We start from the raw sequence: 19,935 nt of genomic DNA, 5'->3' as shown, positions 1-19,935 counted from the left end.
AGATGAGATAAGAGGCTGTATTATCATCCCTGGTAAGGGGCTTCCCAGATGGCCCAGAGGGTCTGCAAAGCATCTGCCTGCAATGTGGGAGACCCGGGTTCAATTCCTGGGATGGGAAGATCCCTTGGAGAAGGAAATGGCAACCCATTCCAGTATTCTTGCTGGGAAAATCCTGTGGACGGAGAAGCCTGGTAGGCTACAGTCCATGGGGTTGCAGAGTTGAACACAACTGAGCAACTTCACTTCTTTCACTTTATCATCCCAGGGAGGGATAATGGTGACCTAGCTGGTGGTCTAGAGCTGGAGACAGGGAGGGTTGTTTAGGAGACAGAGATGACGGGATTTGGCCATTGATGAAACAAAGGCTGGGGAAGAGGCAGCGTCAAAAATGTATTCCAGGCTTCTGGCATGCATCCTTGTGTAACTGGTGCGTGCCATCCTTGGTAGGGAGAAAACCAGAGGAAGAGCATATCTCGGGGAAAGCCATGAGTTCTCTTTTTATGACCTTGTGCAAGTGATAGCCTGTGAGTTTCAAGTTTTTATGTGTAAACTGGGAATGATAACTCTAGGCTTGTTGAGAAGATCAAATGAGATCACACATGCAGAAGAGATGTGTGAGTCCGAACGCACAGTTCAAAGTAGGGTCTTGCTCCTGTCACAGGGACAGAAGGGATGGCGGGGAGAAACAGAAGGTTGATGAGCTGAAGGCGTAAAAGTTGACCTTGTACCAAATTCGTCTAGTCTTTTTGGGAAAAACCAGTGAAGGCGGCAGAGCCAAACCTTGAAACCTCATCTGAGATGTTCTTTTCCAAGTCCTGGGAGGCCCTGCCCTCTGTGACTGCTTCAGGCTGGGAGCAGAGAGCAGTTCCCACTCCTGAAAACCACTTTCAGGACACACTGTCTCCATTAGGGGTAAGTCTTCTGTGCACCATGGAAAATCCTTGAGGTTAGACCCTGCTGGTGCAAATTTGGAGTTGGGGTGGGCGTGATGAAAGCCTGCTGCTGTGGCCTAGACAACTCTGACTTGCTTAACGTGTAACAATCCAGGCTGTTTGCTGGGCTCCAGAAACCGTGGTTTCTTGGGAGGCCATCAATGACACTTTTTATTGAAAACTATTCATTGACCTACCCTTGCCATATTCTGCAAGTGAAATTCCTATCCATGTGGGTGCTGAGGCCAAACCCAAAGGAGTCCTTAATTTCTCATTCCTTTGCCCCCACAGCCCCTCTGTCACTGAGAAGGACCAAATTTAACAGCCTGTTCTCTGCATACCCACTGCCATGACTGCAGCATTTTCTTTCATCTGAACTACTGCAGACACTGCCCCCATCCAGTTCCCAAAGAGCAGCTCCGGCTACCTTTTCAAGTACAAACCATCCACTTCACTCAACGCACTTAGAAGTCTCCATGGGTTTCCCCTCCTCATTTAGAATAAATCCAAACTCCTTGCGATCCAAACTCCACAAGACCCTGCACACCATGGCGTGAGTGAAGAACAAAACCCGCCGTATTGATTTATTTTAATAATGGCATAATGGGCCCTGGGTTACTTTGAGTCACTTTTTCGGGCTTGGTGCATCTGTACCAACCTGTGCTGGTGATTTTACCCTGTTTGATCCTGATAAGGCTGGAAACTTAGCAACAATCCTTGACCAGGAGAGGGAAGTTCTCTCCCTCTGCTCCGATCACCAGTGTCCCGGTGGGGGAAGGAAAGATGACCCCTTCTAGGAAAGGGGCGGGACTGCTCCTGTCTGACTAGCTACCTAACACTGTTGGAGTGGACAATTGCCCAATCAGAGCCCATGTCAGCCAGAAACCAAGCATGTGGGCGCTGGTGTTTGCTGGTTGGGTACCAGGCCCACTCATGCGCTTGATGGTCAGCCTTGTCTGCCTCCGTTTGGTTCCTCAAACTGAGAAACTGATTGTCTTTGAGCATTTCACCAGCTGCCCCCTCTACCAGGCATTCTCACCCTCCAGCTTCTGGGCAGGCTTAAACCTCCCTGTTCCTTAGGCCCCAACCCCCAGTTTAAAAGGCCTCCAGTGGCCCTCTCTGCAGTGCTCCCCACCTGTGATGACCTAGCTGGCCGTCTCATTTCTATCTGCTTGTAGATGTCTGTCTCTCTCTGATAGCTTGAAGCCTGCTGGAGAGGAGGGGGTTCGACTGGTGGATATATCTCAGGGCCTGGAACAGTGTCTGGCAGGGAGCAGGCCCTCGGCAATCGTGGCTGGATGATAAGCCGGTTGGTGGCACTTCCTAGGAGCGGAGCCGTGTTGCTTGGTGGGCGCCTGGCCTGGGAGGAGATGCTCGCAGCTGTGATGCCCAGGTTGGTGGACAGTGTGGGCTGAACGTGGAGCCCCCCTCGCTGTTACAGGAAGGACAGCTGACCTGGGTCTCAGGAAGAAAAGCATGACAAGGAGCTGCTTTTACATTCCTTTCATCTTAGGGGCTGTGAGGCTAGGGGGTCGGTGGGCTCACTCCGTAAAGTTAATTCCACCCACCCACAAAAGTGCTGTTCGAATTTTGCCTTTAAGAACTTCTGGTACCAAGCCCAATGGTGGGAGTAAGGGGGTCTCCCCGCACCAGCAACTATTCTCCAACAACATCTGGTTGTCCCATGAGTCAGCTCGCTTCTGACCCTCCCTCCCGAGAGAGGGTCAGATCCCACAGGTTAGGGGGCTAAGCTCACCCGCCCCCTTCAGACCCAACTGCAAGTCCTCACTGCTCCCTGTGCTTCTCACTGGCCTGTTATAGATCAGAGGCTCCCAGGAACTCCTGCTTGTCTTCCATCCATTTACAAGAGCAGCTCACAGAACTCAGAGGGACACTTAGTTATTATAATGTTTACTTGCTAAATCGTGTCCAGCCCTTGGTGACCCCACGGACTGGAGCCCACCAGGCTTCTCTGTCCATGGGATTCTCCAGGCAAGAATACTGGAGTGGGTTGCCATGCCCTCCTCCAGGGGATCTGCCCAACCCAGGTCTCCTGCTTGGCAGGCAGATTCTTTATCACTGAGCGACCTGGGAAGCCCCTAGTTACTAGATTACTGGTTTATTACAAAAGGACGTAACTCAGAAACAGCCGGATGGAGGAAGTGCTGAGGGTGAGGTGTGGTGAAGGGCACGTCCACTCCCTCTGGGTACCACTCTCCCCAGTCATGATGCTTTCACCATCCTGGCCACTCTCCAACTCAGCCCTTGGGGTTTTTATGGGAGGTTTTTATGGGGTTTTTTTCACAGGCACCCTTGATTCAATTATTGGCCATTGGTGATCAATTCAAGCTTCAGCCCCTCTTCCCTCCCCAGAGCTCGGGGTGGGACTGAAAGGTCCAACCCTCCAATCATGTGATTGCTTCCCCTGGCAACCAGGCCCCATCCTATGGGGGCATCCCCAAAGTCACGTCCTTAACGTAATAGAAGGCATTTTTAAGGCTCTCATCTCTAGGAAATTCCAAGGGTTTTAGGAACTCCTGCTAGAACCAGGACAAAGATTACATACTTCTTATCGTAAATCAGAGTATCAGCCCTGAAAGACGATTAATGTGCAAAAACTCACCTGATCATGTTGACTAGTTTAATAGCCCCTTCAGTTCAGTTCAATTCAGTCAGTCGTGTCCGACTCTTTACGACCCCATGGACTGCAGCATGCCAGGCCTCCCTGTCCATCACCAACTCCTGGAGTTTACCGAAACTCATCTCCGTTGAGTCGGTGATGCCATCCAACTATCTCATCCTCTGTCGTCCCCTTTTCCTCCCGCCCTCAGCAGCCCCTTAGATGGCAGTAAAGAGTCTGTGCCCTTCTTCCTTTCCGTGCATCTCATACCTGGACCCCAGGCTCCCTTCCAGAAAGAGCTGCTTTTCCTCAAGTCCACACTTGGCTTGCCAGGGCCAGTCCCTGTGAGCCCAGCACCAGACCTCCCTTCTGGTACTGGGGGTCCAGCCAACTGGGCGGGAGAGACCCTGGGCTTTCGGGCATCTGACCCTGACTTAGCATCACGGCCTGGCCCCACTGCAGGGCTGCGTCACCTCTGGGGGTCTCCCTTTCTGTAATGGTGAGAAGGACAGCAGTGTTGAAGTCACCTGGTCTGGGCTCCAAGCTCTTCTGCCCGAAACACCCAGCAGGGGCTGTGGAGTGGAGGGTGGTCAGCATCTTCCGGCTCTGAGCTTCTTGGGAGCAGAAATCACGCCTCCTGTTCTCTGCTCTTCCTCAGAATCTCCTGGTCCAGAGCGAGGAGTTCAGTGAACCTCACTGACTGACCCACGCCCTTTTGGTCTTTTCTAGCATTTCCTACCTGATTCTGAGAAGCGGAAGCATGCACTTTCCAGAATGGTCCCGCTGCTCACTGGTCCTGCCGCCAGAGGCAGAATTGCTGGGAGGAGCTCTTTGGAAGGGCCAGGGGACCTCTGAGAGACCAAAAGGAGAGAGGCCGTGGGGGAGAGGGGTAGGGGGCACGGGAGAAGCACTGAACGGGGCTGGTTTCCTGGGGGTTTGGGGAGTTCTGAGGGTGGCATGCAATGAATGAAGAAAAAGGAATTGAATCTTTGGGAAAACGAGGCTAAAGAGGCTGAGAAGTGCAGAGAAAGGTTCAAATCATTTCAAACAGAAGTGAAAACAGCACTAAGTTCAGGCTAAGACAGCTCTGGTGCCTGTTCCAGTCCTGTCTGAGAGGGGTATTCATAGTACTGCCCCAAACCCCCCTCCAGTGTTTCCTGGTTCCTGCTGCAGTGTCTGAAGGGGCCGGCGTGTCCCCCAGAAGTGCCAAAACGTGAGGGATGGATGGGGTCGTGGAAGGGGTGCGGCTGGTTACACAGGACCAGCCTGTGAGCGAGAAGCTTCCGGACCGCTCAGAGCTTCTCTGAGACACGCTCCGTTCCTCCACAAATATTATTTTTGAGCAGGAAGGCCTTTGGCAAGCACTGGTCTACAGTACACGTTCTGTTGCGGGGAGGGTAGAAGAAGGCTTTAGTCCGGAGGAATGAAACTCCAAACCTGTAGCAAAGTTGGAAACAGCCCCCTGTCTTGGAAGGCACGTGCAGACTTTTGAAGACTGATTTCCTACTTGGCATCAGCCCTGGCTGAAATTGTGAAGGGATGACGTCCACCCCAGGAGAAGCCCTGATTCCTCTGCCGTCTGCTTTCCTCCCCCTGCCCCGTCCTACCTCCTCCCCTCTCCTGCTGCCCCTACTTTTCTCCATGTTTGTGTTTCTGTCCGTCCTCAAAAAGGATCTGAAGCCTGGCCTGACTCAGGTTTAAGTGACTGATAATAGCTTATCTCCGTGAGATTTGACTTGAATATGGGCCAGAGCTTTCAGCGAAGGAAGGGAAGTGTGGGTGGTATCTTATTTTATATTGTGGGTGGTATTTTAATCAGACTCTGATGCTAAAGACCTGATCCTTTCAAAGATGAGACGGTGAGGGGGTGGAGTTGGCTGCTATCTCTGTTTGGTCCCATGGTCATATGACCAATGATCAAGAAGAGATTTAGTGATTCTTTAGTCTTGGGTTCCAAGATAAGGATCATTTGATCAGCCTGGGGGACCCCAGAGTCTGCCCTGTCACAACATACCTTGGTCATTTGGAAAGGGTGATCCAAGAACCAGACTTTGAGAAAAACCGACCTAGTTCTGCATTTGACCAGTGAGGATCAAGCATGAGGGCGATGCCCCCAAGGTTTGGTGGACAGAGAATGTCATCTGCCATGTTAGCAAACACAGGATGTTGTGACCATCAAGCCATCGGCCACTGCAGCTGCTCCCCTCTGACCCTCTGCCCTGCACGCTGAGGGGATTCAGGATGCAGAAAAATAAGATAGGTCTACATCTAAGGGATCATTTCAATGAGTTCAAACTTTTGCATCTTCCTATGCAGAGAAAATGCAAAATTTATTACTTGAGATGCTTGATTTCCTTTAATCTTTTGATAGTCCAACTACCTGAATTTTTTTTCTCTAAATCTCCAATATACCCTGGCTCCTCCCTTACCTCTTTGTGCTTTATTTCACGGAATAAAACTCAGCTCTCCATTTTCAGGTCGTGCATTTTTTTTCAGCTGACAGTTCCCTCCTGCCCCTTGCTTGCATGCCAGGGCAGGTCCCGGGGTGGGTCACAACAGTAGCTGCTTCAGCCAAACTCCCAGCACCTGTCACTCAGCCATTCTTGAAGGTTTCAAATCACGGATGTCTTTTATTTTAAAGGGCGACCCAAGGAGAACGTGAAGCACAGCCATCTGCCAGCCAGCCTGCAGGGGACAAGTCCAGGTCCAAGCTGGTCACTGCGGACTCCACCCACAGGGCACAGAAGGAATCAAATTCTCTCCCCTGAGGTCGAGGGGCTCTGCATACGTGCCCTTTGGGACTCCTGCCCACCACCCGCCCGGATCTAGAGTGACTTTGAACAGCCAGGTTCCTCCGCAGCCCCCAGCTTCTTCTCTAGAGCTTCGAGCTTTTCTAGCTAGACAAGAATTTCCTTCTCAGGCAGGTCCCACATAAAAACCAAAGCTCCCACTTCCAGGTCCTGGTTGAGAAGAGAACTCTTTCTTAGGCCAGAGGCAGAGAGTCAAGGCTGGAAAATGGACACCGCCTCCCACAAGTTCATAGCAACCAGCCACAAATGGCATTAACCTATTATTTGAATATAAAGCCCCAATCTTTTCATGGCTCTGAAATACCCCTGTTCTCTGCCTACCTGTGGGAAGGCTCTCTGCAGGAAAACTGACCCCAGAGGAAGGGAGAAGGAACCCCCACCATGAGACACCAGCGTGCTGGGCAGGAAGTTCCTTCCTCTTCTCATGACCTGCGTGGTGTTAGCAGAGCACCTCTCTCTTGCTTTCCTTACCCCATCCTTTCTTCTTTGTAGTTTTATGCCTTGTTCTAGTGGGAAGCCCACATGTCTGCCAACAAGTGGTCTGGGTGCGTATGAGAATGGTTCCCACATCACTTGCAAAAGTTTTTGCGCTTAATTCCCCAACGTGTTTTCAAGAGAAGTGGCATTATCTTCAACCTCCAGATTAGGAGACTGAGGCTTGGAACAGTTCACCATCAGCATGTCCAAGGTCACCAGGCTGGTTGGCAGGAGGGGGGTGGAATCTGAGCCCAAACTTGTGAACTGCAATGCTTCTCTTCTCCCGAGGAGATCGCAGCCCAGCGGCAGGTCCCTAAGAATAAAATATCTCTGCACCACGGCGACTGCCTCATTTGCCGAAGAGAGGGACGACACACTCGTTGTATCTTTGCAGGTCAAGGAGGCTGTTTAGGAAGTTAACCAAGGAGGGGAGGGGAACAGGGAAGAAGAACCAAAATACCCTGAGGAATGAGCAGGGTGGGGCCAGAGAATCTGTTCTGGGGCACAGAGTAGGTGCTCAAGGTACACAAGTCAACCAGATGGCTGAACTTCTAAAGCCAATGGGATCAAAGTCTATGAAGCTGATGGGAAGAAGAGACAGAAGACTTTCTGGAATACCCAGTTTAGGGACCTTCCTGGAAGAAGTACAGATTAGAATAAACAAAAGTTCTGCTATTTCAAAGGTAGTCACTTTAGGGAGGAAAATAAACTTGTACGTTGTGACTCCATAAAGAAATAACCAGGGGCAGCATTTCCTGCCTTGAAGGCCAAGGTCAAATAGAAGAATCAGAACCTTCTCTCTTCCCCCATCACCACCCGCCCGCACCGTCCCTGCCCACTCCAGGGGCTGAGTGAGCTGCCTGCCCAACCTTGAATTCTAAATCCAGTCTTAACTTCATTAAGTTCCCATCTCCTCCCTCTTCAGCTCTGGCACATTCTGCTTTCTACTTTGAGGGAGTCACCAGCTTGATAGACTACAGGAAACCTGCCTGAATTTTACATCCAATTTATAGGGTTCTGGCTCTAAGAGTGGCTGAGGAATCCATGGTGAAGACTGCTAAATGGGCCATGTAATCCACTTGGAGATGACGCGTCCTGGGTTTTGCACGTCGGTGTGTGCCTTCCTTCTGGCTTCTGTGTTTGTACTGGGGGGCTGATGGGGGACACGATTTTGGTGACTTGTATGAGTGTGACCAATCTGCCAGGAGAGAAGGACCTTCTTTCTGAGTCTTGGCAGCCGTGGTTTCTTGCAGGTTTCTTCAGCCTCTGGTTCCTTGCCTGGGGCTTTGGGTCTGGCCTCCAAAGGCGGGGCAGGACTTTGTGATACCAGGTCCTGACTCCGACCCCACACCTCCTTAGGAAGAATCACCAGCCTTTGCGGACTGCTCCATGAGCTTTCAGAAGGACTGGAGGTCTCGGTGCACGCCAGGCTTCCTCTGTCTGCTTGGCCCTCCCGCCACCCTGGCAGGCAGTCCTGATTTATCTCCTCCTCTGGCTCTGCAGCTGGCAGGCTCTTTCCCCATTCAGAGGGCAGATTTTCATGACCTTTCCACTAAATCTGGACTGCATTGCCTGGGCCTCCTCCTCTTGCCCAGTTGAGGCAAAGGATTTGAAGCCGATCACCACCACATACAAACCACCATCCTCCTTCTGCTTCATCTTTGCCCTCCATCCTCAAGGCCCGAGTCAGCATGCCCTGCTGGACCCACCAGGAGAAGATCCTCCTTCCCCTTTGAGTATCACAGCATGTAGAGCTTTGGACAGTCACTGGATTCATATTATATCTCGGCAGCCAGGAGCCCAGCGGTAAACAGATGGTACACCGAAGTTGGGCAGTTTCATAATATTCATGAATATTTAATACAGGAACTTTTGCAAAGGTGTAGGAAGAGAGTAGGAGAGGCGTGAAAGTGTAGATCCCCAGGGCTGGCATCCGGGGATGTCTTATCCACCTCAGTGCTTGAAGGAGTGAGGGCAGGTCAGTACCAGGACCAGCCAGGCTGGACCTTTGTTAGAGGGAAGCTTTCAGTTTGCAGAGACCTCTTGGGATGAACATGGGAGAGTAAATGTCCTGATCTTAAAACAAGAGGGAAAGGGGCAAGGCACAACCTTAAAAAAAAAAAAAAATGACAGAGCCCAATGATAGGAAGAAACTGACTAGAACCAAATAGGTCTAAGGCAGCAGATGAGTTAACTTCCACTAGACCTTGAGTCTCAGTAACTCAGTGTAACACACTGGCAAGCTAAATGACACATCCACAGACACCATGAGAAGTTCCAAGGGTCAAAAAGAGGGCAGGGGCCCAATTTCTGGAAATCTCTACTCCTTCCCCCAAAATAGCTGGAATACTCTTCCCACTCATTAGCCTACAAAATTACCTACCCCTATAAAAACGGACAACCTCAAATCCTGCAGCTTCTTACCTTCCAAGATGGTCCACATTCTGTCAGTGACGTGTGTTTCTCTCTAAATACAGTCACTTCTTACTCACCCCTTTGTCTCACTGAATTTTTTCTGCAATGAGACATCAAGAACCTGAGCTTCCTGAAGTCCTGAAACCAGGTTTGTGATTTAGTTGGAATATCATGGGTTCAAGTCCCAGTCTGGGTTACACAGTTTCAATCTTACTGCCCTCCTTCCTCCCAACCACAGTTGAATCCATCCGGAATCGAGAGGACATGAGCCTGCTGTGAGGTTCAAGAAGTAGGTCCTTAACTATGCCGCCTGAACCAAGATCGGTTTGGTGGACCTACTTTCCTCAAGGCTAAAATAAAAAGACTTGCTTAGATCAGGGCTTAGCACGTGATGGCCTAGGGCCAGGTCTACCCCTCCCTGCTTCTGTAAATAAAAGGTTGCCTGGGTCACAGCCACACTCCATTTCCCCAGGTTCTCTATGGCAGCTTTCTCACTATAGAACAGAACTGAGGAGTCCCGATAGAGACCAGGCCACCCCCAAACCCAAAACACTGACTACGTGGATGTCAACAGAAATGTTTGGTGAGTTCTCATTGGATGAGTTTCAAGGCCCCTCCAGCTGTAGGGATCAGTGGTGAAGTGCCATGCTTTAGATGGCTTAGCATCTCACACGCCTGCACGATGGTGGGGGTAATGTGCATGCCCCCTGACCTGCTTGGAGGCTGCCTGCAGCCGATCTCCATGTCCCCCCACCCCAGCCCTGCTTCAGGGGCTATGACCAAGGAGACAGGCGGTGGCAAGCGGGTAGGTTGTAAGTGCTATTCAGCCATCAAGCTCCCCCAGGCAAGCTCAGTCAAGAAGGGATGGAGTCGAGGTGACCAACCAACACAGGCTGTCTCCAGCAAGACGGGAAATTGTGCCTCAGCCCAACTTTATGGGCTGTCTCAGATCTCTCACCACCCCCGTCCCCACCCCCCTGCCACCCCCACCACCACCTTCTTCCCCACTCCCTGACATCCCTTCCAGAATCAACTGTTTGCACTTTGTCATAGGCTGCCTTGCAGGAAACCCAGATTAGACTTGCTGTCTGCGGCCCGGGTGCGCAGGTAGTTAGTATATACGTTGTTCTCATCGACAGTCATGTGTCTTCCATTATTGACCATATTCTAATCCAAACAATGACGTTGGAAATTTTGGCTAATTTAGGGAAACAAAAGCTTGCTGCCGAGAGAGTGGCCTAGGAGATAGGGCTGAGTTCTGTGAACCGGGGTAACTTGGAGACCTCCGTTCCCTTATCTTGACAGTTAGAGGATCGCATGGCACGATTCCCCCAATATCTGAATGTTCCCAGCGCCATGAAATCGGACCCAAGTTGTCTTGCTAATCTCGTGGCGGTAAGGAAAAGCAGACATTTTCACAGTCTGAACTCCGAGGTGTTTTGTGATAAGGGCTTGTTTTTTGTCCCTTCTTAATGTAGCAGTGGGGGGTGGGGAGGTAGTCCCCATTGAGGGAAGACCAAAATGCAGAATTAACTATCTTGACCTCATTTTCTGGCAAACCCTCTTGTTTCCTGTTATCACCCCCTCGCCTCCCACTCCTGATCTCACCTCTCCATCCTTCTGGTACCCAGCTTACAACATCATGGTGAGCAAAGAGCAGAAAAATAATAAGTTTAATCCTATGTGCTTTGGTTTCTGAAAGTAGGAAGATTTAGCCAAGTCTGTCTAGAAAGATTTTTAAAACTTCTTGGTCACCTGGGGTATGACTTCTATCTTTGAAAATTATACCCTTGGAGAAAGAAATGGCAAGCCACTCCAGTACTCGTGCCTAGAGAATCCTGTGGAAAGAGGAGCCTGGTGGGCTACAGTCCATGGGGTCACAGCAGTAGGACTCAGCTTAGTGACTAAACCACCACTTCCAAATCATATCCTTTACCCCTAAACTCAAGGAGTTGGAAGGAAATGTCTATTCACAATAAAATCATCATTAAGACTTAGATATAACAAATATCATCACTATCATAAATATCAGATGTGAATTTTGATTAAGAACCTGTTGTGTACCCCTAAGAACAGGGAATACATGGTGAGTAACGGGGCAGAGATCACAGTCAGCTGGTAAATCATCTCTCTAATACGTATAACATTGCACAGATGACAAGTGCTATGCAGAAAAGGTACAGGTAGGTGTGACATGTGTGGTGGGTGCCTGATGTCCCTGGGGGCAGGTGGGGAGGGGCTCTCCTGAGGTCTGGAAGGGGCGGGTACATGTCAGGTGAGCTGGATCCTGGGACAGACACGTGAGTAGAGAAAGTGGAGGCCAGGGTGGCCCAGGTCCAGAGGCCAAGGAGAGAGGACAGGAGACACAGCTGGAGACGCCAAGGGACAGGAGCGATCATCCATGCATTCATTCATTCACTCATTCATTAGTTCACTCACTCATGCATTCATTCACTCATTCATTCAGCAAATGCATATCACATTCATCCCACGTCTGCAGGTACAGTGATAAATAACACAAAGTTCTTGACCTCAAGAAGCTGACATCTTTTTGGTGAAGACAGATCATGAGCAGGCAAATGAATACATATATAATTCAGGCAGGCATAAGTGCTGGGGAGAAAAAGAATGCTGAGGAAGCTTAGAGCGAGCCATGGATGAGGCAGTGGGGAGATGATTTCAGGCCCTTTTGGGTCCTTGAAGGTGCTGGACCTTCCCCAAAGAGCAGCCCTGGCCTCCCAGTCACCTTATTAAGCCAAGAAGAGCAGAGAGCAAAGTCTCTATTCATTCTGGCCGATAGAAATGACCTAGGAAGAGCAGAATTGTAATCTTCCAGTTTAAAACATTTTTGCATATTTATTTGCCATCCTAGAAAATGCAGGACCTTGGTGAGAGGAAACACTCCAGGGAGCAGGTTTGGGGTTCAGATTCCCCAGAGGGAGGGATGAGCTTGAAGGCCCTGGCCTGGCCAGAGGCAGAGAACTTCAGCCGCCCTCCTCAGATAAACGGATAATCGGGAGGCGAAGGGGTTGTGGCTGATGGGCCCGACCAGCTGGCAATTTCCTTGAAGCAGGTTCTCAGGCCGAAGGCCACTAGGAAGTGGGTGGGCATCTGGGTTGTGTCAGAAGAGGGCATTTCTGGGCGCTAGAGGGAAGAGAGAGCCCCAGGGCCGTTTTGAGTCAGATCCTGCTGATTTGACGTGAGCGGCATGTCTGTGTCCCCACCAAGCCCAAAGCACAGGTCTCAAGCTGCCCCTGACCACAGAAACCCCTTTCTCGACACCCTGGCATTTGGAAAAGCACCCCTGAGCCTTGCATGGGAGCGTGTGGTCCCTGTCGCCCCTGTAGATGCCCTGGATTTCAGTTCCCGTGAAAAGGTGTGAGTCTGTGTGCGCATGCCTCATGCACATATGTTCATGGCTGTAACAGATCACAGGCCAGCACCAGAGAAGGGTGGAACCCAGCACCTTTCCCAGGAAGCTCACAGTGTGGACGGGGCCATGGACCGTCCTGATTCAGGGCGAGTTTGAGATGCTCGGAGCGCGATGCACTCAGTTTGGTGGGTTGGTGGGGAGGAGCATCAGGGAAGGGCTTCTGGTGTGTGACCAACTGACATCTGACACAGAATGCAGGTGTGTGTGTGTGTAAAACAGAGAGAGAGACTGAGAAAGAAAGAGAACTCTCAAATGTAAAAGCTGCCTTGGGGATCATGTCAACGCCAAATAAAGCTCAACTTATAGATGAGCCTCGTATGCCCTGGATATTTTTATGCCATTGCTGGTATGCAGTTTGCATTTATTAAAATGTATCTTTTAAATTGTTGGTAAATCATTTAAAGCTGTGCTTCTTAGTTCTTTCTCACCGTTAGGCTCCGTGGTCTGTGTTGCTATGACCATGGATACAGAACACAAGGACACACAGGCCCAGGGGTGATGTTGGAAGTGACAGCTATTCACGCCAGAGTCTCTGGGCGGGGTTGTGGTCATAGCCCCAGGCAATGATGCGAAATCAAGATCATTCAACATCATCCGATTTGTGTGCCTTTAAGGAAGAAGGTCAATTGGCAAAAACAAATGTACCAGATAAGTAATTTTTTTTTTTTTCTGATCAATTTGCTGAGAGTTTAATGGAAAGTCTTGTGAATCAAAGTGGCTTTAGGGGGAAAAGGTGGTAGGACTTGAGAAAAAAGTGGCTTCTGGGGCAGAGGGGTCCTCCAGGTTTCCACTGAAACCTTTGTAGGGAATACAAACAGCTCTGCTGTCTGAATTGGGAAATGGGAGTGGGTGGGGGCAGGTGGGGGATGAAAAGAAAAAAATGTAGGGACTCGGGCACGCCCAGTGGAGGTGAGCAGCAGTGGTCCACCCAGGCATCTGCTTCCCTGAGCCTCTGGTTAGAGCCTTGGTGGGCTCTGCTGAACTCCCGCTCACCTGCTCAGTGTAGAGCACATCCTCCGAAGAGGGGTAACCAGCACCCCCAGGAAAGATGGGACAGCCCCAACGCTCCCCGCAGGAGGAGAGTTCCACGCGCTGACCTTGACTTGCCCCGGGCTCAGGTCACAGCCCCAGGCTCCCCTCCACGCAGGCTGGGGACCCGTCCAGGCAGGCGGCGGGATGCGAAAGCCGCCCTCCCAGATGCCGCAGTCCTGGTGATCGTGGAACCGCGGTGCCATCTGATGGCCAAGACGGGGAACAAGCTGGGGACATGGGAGGGACAGGTCTGGACGGTCCCGGCCGGGGCCCCAGCTCTGGTCGGCACTCTGACTCAGCAGGTCTGACCTCATGGTCTTGCAGTTCTCAACTTGCGGGTCACAGCGCTGGGGCTCCCGGGCTCCAGAAGATATCTGAGGGACCCACTCTGTGCTGGATTCAGTAGCGCTGTTACAGTCAGGGAGTGTGTGTTAGGAGTCCAGGGGCAGGGCTGTGTGGGGGGAGGAACTGGACCCGGCAGGATCGTGGGGGAGGGGAGGTGACCCACCACTCTGAAAGAGCCAACTATGGTTCACGCCTCCTCCCTAGGCCGAAGGATCTAGCTCTTTCTGACATTCTTCCTGGCCTCACACACTGTCCTGGGATGCCTTTGAAGGACGCTCTGGGGGAACCCTCGGCTTCTGTGGCCCCGTTTGCAGGTTAAGGTCCTGAGTAGGCTGGGGGTGCAGACGAGGTTGGCACAGATGGGGGTGAGGTGAGGATGGAGGGGAAGGAGCCCCAGGCCAGCCAAGCTCTGGTCCCGGAAGTCAGTGGTCCTGGGGATTCCGTACTGTGGGATGCGGCGTGGGCCAATGGGGGTGGGGGAGGAGCTGGAGGACTTCCTTCCCTTTTCTGAAGCCCCCTCCTCTTCCCCCAGTCCCCATCCTCCTTTCTTCCTCTCTCTTTCAAATCTCCTTCTTTATTTCTTTCCTCTATTCCTACAAAACTTCTGTGTTGGGCAAGCTCTTGAATTGGGGGAAGCAAATCAAGCTTAAATTCCTTAAAAAGTTGCCAGACTTTGAACTTTTGGGGGCAGTGATTACTTTCTTTGGGGGAAAAACAATTGCCAGCACCGGTCACCTGGAAGGGTATTTTGGGCCACCTTGGGCAGGATTTATACCCGGCAGGTTATCAGCACCGTTGATAGTGCTTCCTCCTTTCCTGGAAATGAGGGACGCAGGAGGAGAGGGACAGAGAGAACGTCTCCAATAGGACGGCTTTCAGGACTTGATACGCATGCCCTGCAGGTGGAGAATTTCACGCACTGGGCTTGACTTGACTTACTTGACCGTGATGGACAGGTGGGGAAGAGGGGCAGAGGGGAGCTGCTCTGAAGACGGATCTTTTTCCTATGGTCCACATGTGAGTCACGGGGACCCGTTCCAGGTTGCCTCCAAGGAGACCTTTTGATGTTGCATGGTGCCTGGAGAAGGGAGCCCAAGCCGAGAGCAGAGCAGTCTGAGGGTGGAGAGCAGGGTCCATGTTTGAGAGGCTCCCTTTGAAGGATCCCAGCTTGGGGACTCTCCAGAGGACCCCTGGGACCCCCTTCGGAGGGTCATCTTTCACTAACTGCTACGCTGGAGAGAAGGAGCACTTGCTCTCAGATGGAACTGTTCTCTGGCTCAACTCTCCTCCCTGACCCCATCCCCTCCAAACCTGGCAGGACTCAAAATCACAGCCAGTGAATTGGAATGGCAGAGTCATGAGCTGAGCAGGACAGCAGAAGGGGCTTCACCTCCCAGAACCTGTTTGCCCACTAGCCAGAGGAAGCCCCTTCCTCAGGAGCCCCCGGCCCACCCTCTCCCTGGGTCCTGGTCATCCGTCAGTCACTGGACCCTGCCCAGAACCACAGGAGGAGGCACGTAACCCAGATGGATCTAAAAGACTTTTTTTTTCTGCCAGAAACTGGCATTTTCTTGTAGATATCAGGACTAGAAGTCAGCTGGAGATGGCTCATTATGGTGTCAGCAACACCATGAGAATCCTGTGCAGGGCTGTCTCTGGAAATTCTCCAACTACACCCTTGAGTCTGTCCCTCTGATCGCCCCTCTGATCAGATGCTTTTCCCTTCAGTCCAACAAACTCTCCTGGTTCAGGTTGTTAACACAGATCTTTAAGGCTTACAACTGAATTCTGGGAAATGGCTCCATCACAGTGAGATCTTCACCAGTTTCCTTTTTCTGTCTTTTCTGCACCGCTTGCATTCTTTGGATAGCAAAGAGATCTGTGCAAAGGCTCCAGAGACAGGCAGGCAGCCCCCTTGACCAGGAGCACACATGGCAACCGGAGCTCCGGGGCTGGAAGAGGCCTGGGAGGCCGTCCTGTCCTCGCCCCATCGTACAGGAGAGGAGACTGAGGCCCCGCACCGCGGGCTTGCGTGTTTCTGAGCAGCACCCGTGGCTAATCCCGGACACTGCCCTGTGCACGGAGTGAAGGAACCTCAGTCTGTGCCAGAAGGCGTACACGGCGTCAAGACCTTCCAAGGAGTTTACGGCTGATGAAGCCCTACCATGCTCCTTTCCTCATGGGGGCCCAGTGTGCAATGGCTGCAAACGGCAGCCTCCTTGGCAGTGCGTGTAGCCTGTGGCCTGCACGGCTGGCTCTGATGGATCTGGAGACAACCCTTCCTGGTGGATGTCCGTGACTGGCATGCTGTCTGCAGTCCAGGCTCCATTCAGCTGTGCGTGGTGCCTTTGAAAAGCCCCAGGGCAGAGGCCAGGGTCCACAGTTGCCAAGTTGTAATGTCCATCCACACGAGGATGAAGAACAGGAAACGTGCAATTAAGGCCCCCCACACGGCCAAGTTCAAGTTCCTTGGCTGCCAGAAGATCCACATCTCCAAGAAGTGGGGGTTTACAAGGTTGAATGAAGATGAATTTGAAAACATGGTGGCAGAAAAGCAGTTCATTCCAGATGGATGAGGGGTCACATACATCCCTAATGACACCCCCCTGGACAAAAGACCAGTCCTGGACTCATGAGAGCCTTAGCGCTATCCATTCCTTACTCGTGCCCACCAATGAATCCTACTTTCCTGTTGAAGAAAGTAAAAAAAAAAAAAGACTTCCCAAAGCGAAAATAGGATTTTATATTTTCTTTCTGACCCACATCCACATGAAAGTACTGAAGAGGCTCGTATTAGGACCAGGAAGAAAGAGATGTTTCCTTTCTGTTTATCTTTTTAAAATCCCCACTGAGCTACTGATGCAAGAGGCAGAAAGTGCAGGACGAGGAGGCAAGGGACAAGCGGTCACTTTAATGCAAAGGGCTCAGAAAGCCCATCCACAAATTCTCCCTCCAGAAATCAAACCAATGTTGTAAAACGATTATCTTTCAATTAAAAATAAATAAATGAAAAAAAAAAATTCTCCCTCCAATCCCTATGCTTGAAAAGCTGGGGAAGGTAATTAGACCTAAGACCATGACTGTCCTCCAAACCCTGCCTGCCTCTGAAGCCCTTCTTCCTGGCTGGATACCACCCTTGTTTTTTCTGTGTGTTAAGGATCCATTTTTAGGGATATTTTCATGGCCAGGTTTTTTTTTTTAAGTCTTTACTGAATTTGTTACAGTATTACTTCTGTTTTATGTTTTGCATTTTTTTTTTTTTTTTTTTAGCCAGGAGGCACGCGGGATCATGTGGAATCTTAGCTCCCTGGCCAGGGGTCGAACTTGAGCATTGGAAGGTGAAGTCTTAACCACTGGACCACCACGGGGAGGTCCCCTTGTGGCCAGTTTATGGGGACTGTGTCTTTGGAGGCAGCGTGGCTGGGAGCAAGTTTAGACCATTTGCTTTTAAATGTGAGGAGAAAGGAAGATGAAGTATGTTTAAAACACGCAACTTACAACCAGCCCAGCCTTGAACTGAGCAGGGTGAGGGGGCAGAAGGACTCTTTCCATCCAAAGGGAGGGGTGTCTGTCAAGGAAGAAACAGCCTCTGTTTTGAGAAGAGGCCCAGCTTCAAGTTTCAGACGCTGGCATGCCTTTCCCGTCTGTAATGTAAGTTTCAAGCTCTTGGTGTGTGCTTCTGCACTCCGAAATAAACAGAGCACCTGGGCTTCCTCAGTCAGACGGTAACAGGATCAGGCTCCCAGGTCCCCCGCGCGTCCCCACCCCCAGGTAAGGGCAGAGCCGTGAGCCGGCCGGGAGCGTCCAGACAATCCGGTTCTTTGTGGGCTGACTGCAAATAAACAGCCTGGAGCCGACGTGGGCCCAGGGGTCTCTTTGCGGCTCTCGGGGCCGTTTCTCTAGAAGATCGCGTGGCCTTGGAGGCCCCGGGGACTGAGCTGGGATCTGTAGGACCTGGCGCCCCAGAAGGCTGGCTCTAAGCGCCCGGTGGCCCGCGGAGTATGCTCCGTGATCCACATCTGACCTTCGATCTGAAAACATTCTGGCACTTCCTTTGGATTGAAAATAGTGGCAGGAAGAATTTGTTTTCTCCCGAATGAAGACGTTTGCTTTTGGATGTCTGCTCCTTTGCACAAGGGCTGAAAGGAGTTCACAGGCTCTGCTCGTCACAGGACCGGCTGCTCGGGCAGCCAGGCTGGGCCCTGGGCGGGCGATGCTGTGGCCACAGCACCCAGAAGGCGGGGAGGTCAACGCCACCAGAGATTCCCGCGGTGAACCTAGTAAATACTTGCGATAAGGCAGCTAGAACTAACTGTTTGTATAAGCACCTGGAAAGAGGTGCAGGGGCGGCCAGGAGCCGGTGGATTTGCTGGGACGTTCACACGGACTCGGCTGCTCCCTGTTCTGGAACGGGCCTTATGGGGTCCGATGGGTCCTGAGGTGTCTGGGTTGGTTCCCTGGGAGCAGGATGTCTCACCAGGGAGCTCTCTTCGTCTCCCTGCAGGAGAGATGCAGACACAGGAGGAGACAATGAGTGGACCCAGCGATGGGCCACAGGACCCTGGGGCGGCCGTGGCCATGGCTGGCCGAGGACCTGGCAGAGTCGTCCCCAATGCCACTCCCTCCTTCTGCTTTATGAATTGCTTTGGAGAAATCATTGGTGTTCTTTTGGTCTCAATTCCACAAAGCAAATCTATCATTTTTATTTTCTGTTTTAAACAAACAATTACAGTTATACAGTACAGTGATTCAGTTATACATATGTGTGTGTGTGTATATATATATATATATACACATTCTTTTTTATATGCTTTTCTATTATGCTTTATTACAAGATATTGAATATAGTAGGCTTCCCTGGTGGTTCAGTGGTAAAGAATCCACTTGCCAATGCAGGAGACATGGGTTCAATCCCTGGGTCAGGAAGATCACTTGGAGAAGGAAACGGCAAACCACTCCAGTATTCTTGCCTGAAGAATTCCATGGACGAGGAGCCTGGCAGGCTATATTGGGTTGCAATGAGTTGGACATGACTGAGACTCATGACTGAGTCGGACTAAACACCAACAACAAAACTGGAATTAGGAGGAACTAAAGGAGCAGAAAAGGGAATAAAGACATAAAGGGAAATGTACATAAAATTATAGCATAAGGAGGGGTGAGGCTGGCTATCTCATATTCTGTAACAGACAAGGGTCACATTCCAAGAAATCTAAGGCTGGACTTCATGATACTGCAGGAGCTTGGAGGGAGGCCTTCAGGAATATATCTGCCTTCATTTTTCTAATGTTTCCTGATGGCAGGGACTTCTTCTATTACCCCAAATTGCTTTTGAAGCTGAGCTGAAAGGCAAGATAATACAGTAATGGTGAAAAATGACCTCAGCAGGTGAGAACAATGAACTTGGTTAAACGTGGAGGCACTGGGTGTGTATGTATGTATAATGCTGACCCTTGGTCCAGAGACCAACTTCAAAGGCACAGTGGCATGTGACGACACAGATGCCTAGGGTTCCTGTGGGAACAGAATAACCCCTTGCATCAAACCCGTTGATGACTTCCCATGACCCCAGGGATCAGGTCCCAGGCCTCAATGTGCATTGAAGACCCTGTACCCTCACCTGTGACACTCACCCCCTCATTCTCTGTGGTTCAGACATACTGCCCTCCACTCACTTTTAAATACAGATGATATCTATCTCTCCTCGGGAATTGCCCCACACAGGTCTCCACTGAAGCCTCTCTTCACTGTTCACGAACAGTGTACTGAGCTTTTATCACGTGCCAGCCACTGTGATAAGTACCTGAGTCACCAGGGTAAATCAACAAACAAAAATGAAAGGTCCCCTGCCTGCCTTCACGGTGTAAGAGG

At 51.0% G+C, this 19,935-nt stretch overlaps 1 non-coding gene across 1 annotated transcript; it reads left to right on the top strand.

The window, feature by feature from the left end:
- Window positions 1–16,207: 16,207 nt before the first annotated feature.
- Window positions 16,208–16,342, top strand: LOC133050699 (small nucleolar RNA SNORA70). The gene has a single exon (XR_009691677.1). It is a non-coding gene; the product is annotated as a small nucleolar RNA SNORA70 (small nucleolar RNA).
- Window positions 16,343–19,935: the final 3,593 nt, after the last annotated feature.

Source organism: Dama dama, chromosome 32 (genome assembly GCF_033118175.1).
Source record: "Dama dama isolate Ldn47 chromosome 32, ASM3311817v1, whole genome shotgun sequence".
Classification (NCBI taxonomy): Eukaryota; Metazoa; Chordata; class Mammalia; order Artiodactyla; family Cervidae; genus Dama; species Dama dama.
This window is presented reverse-complemented; position numbering and strand designations above follow the sequence as displayed.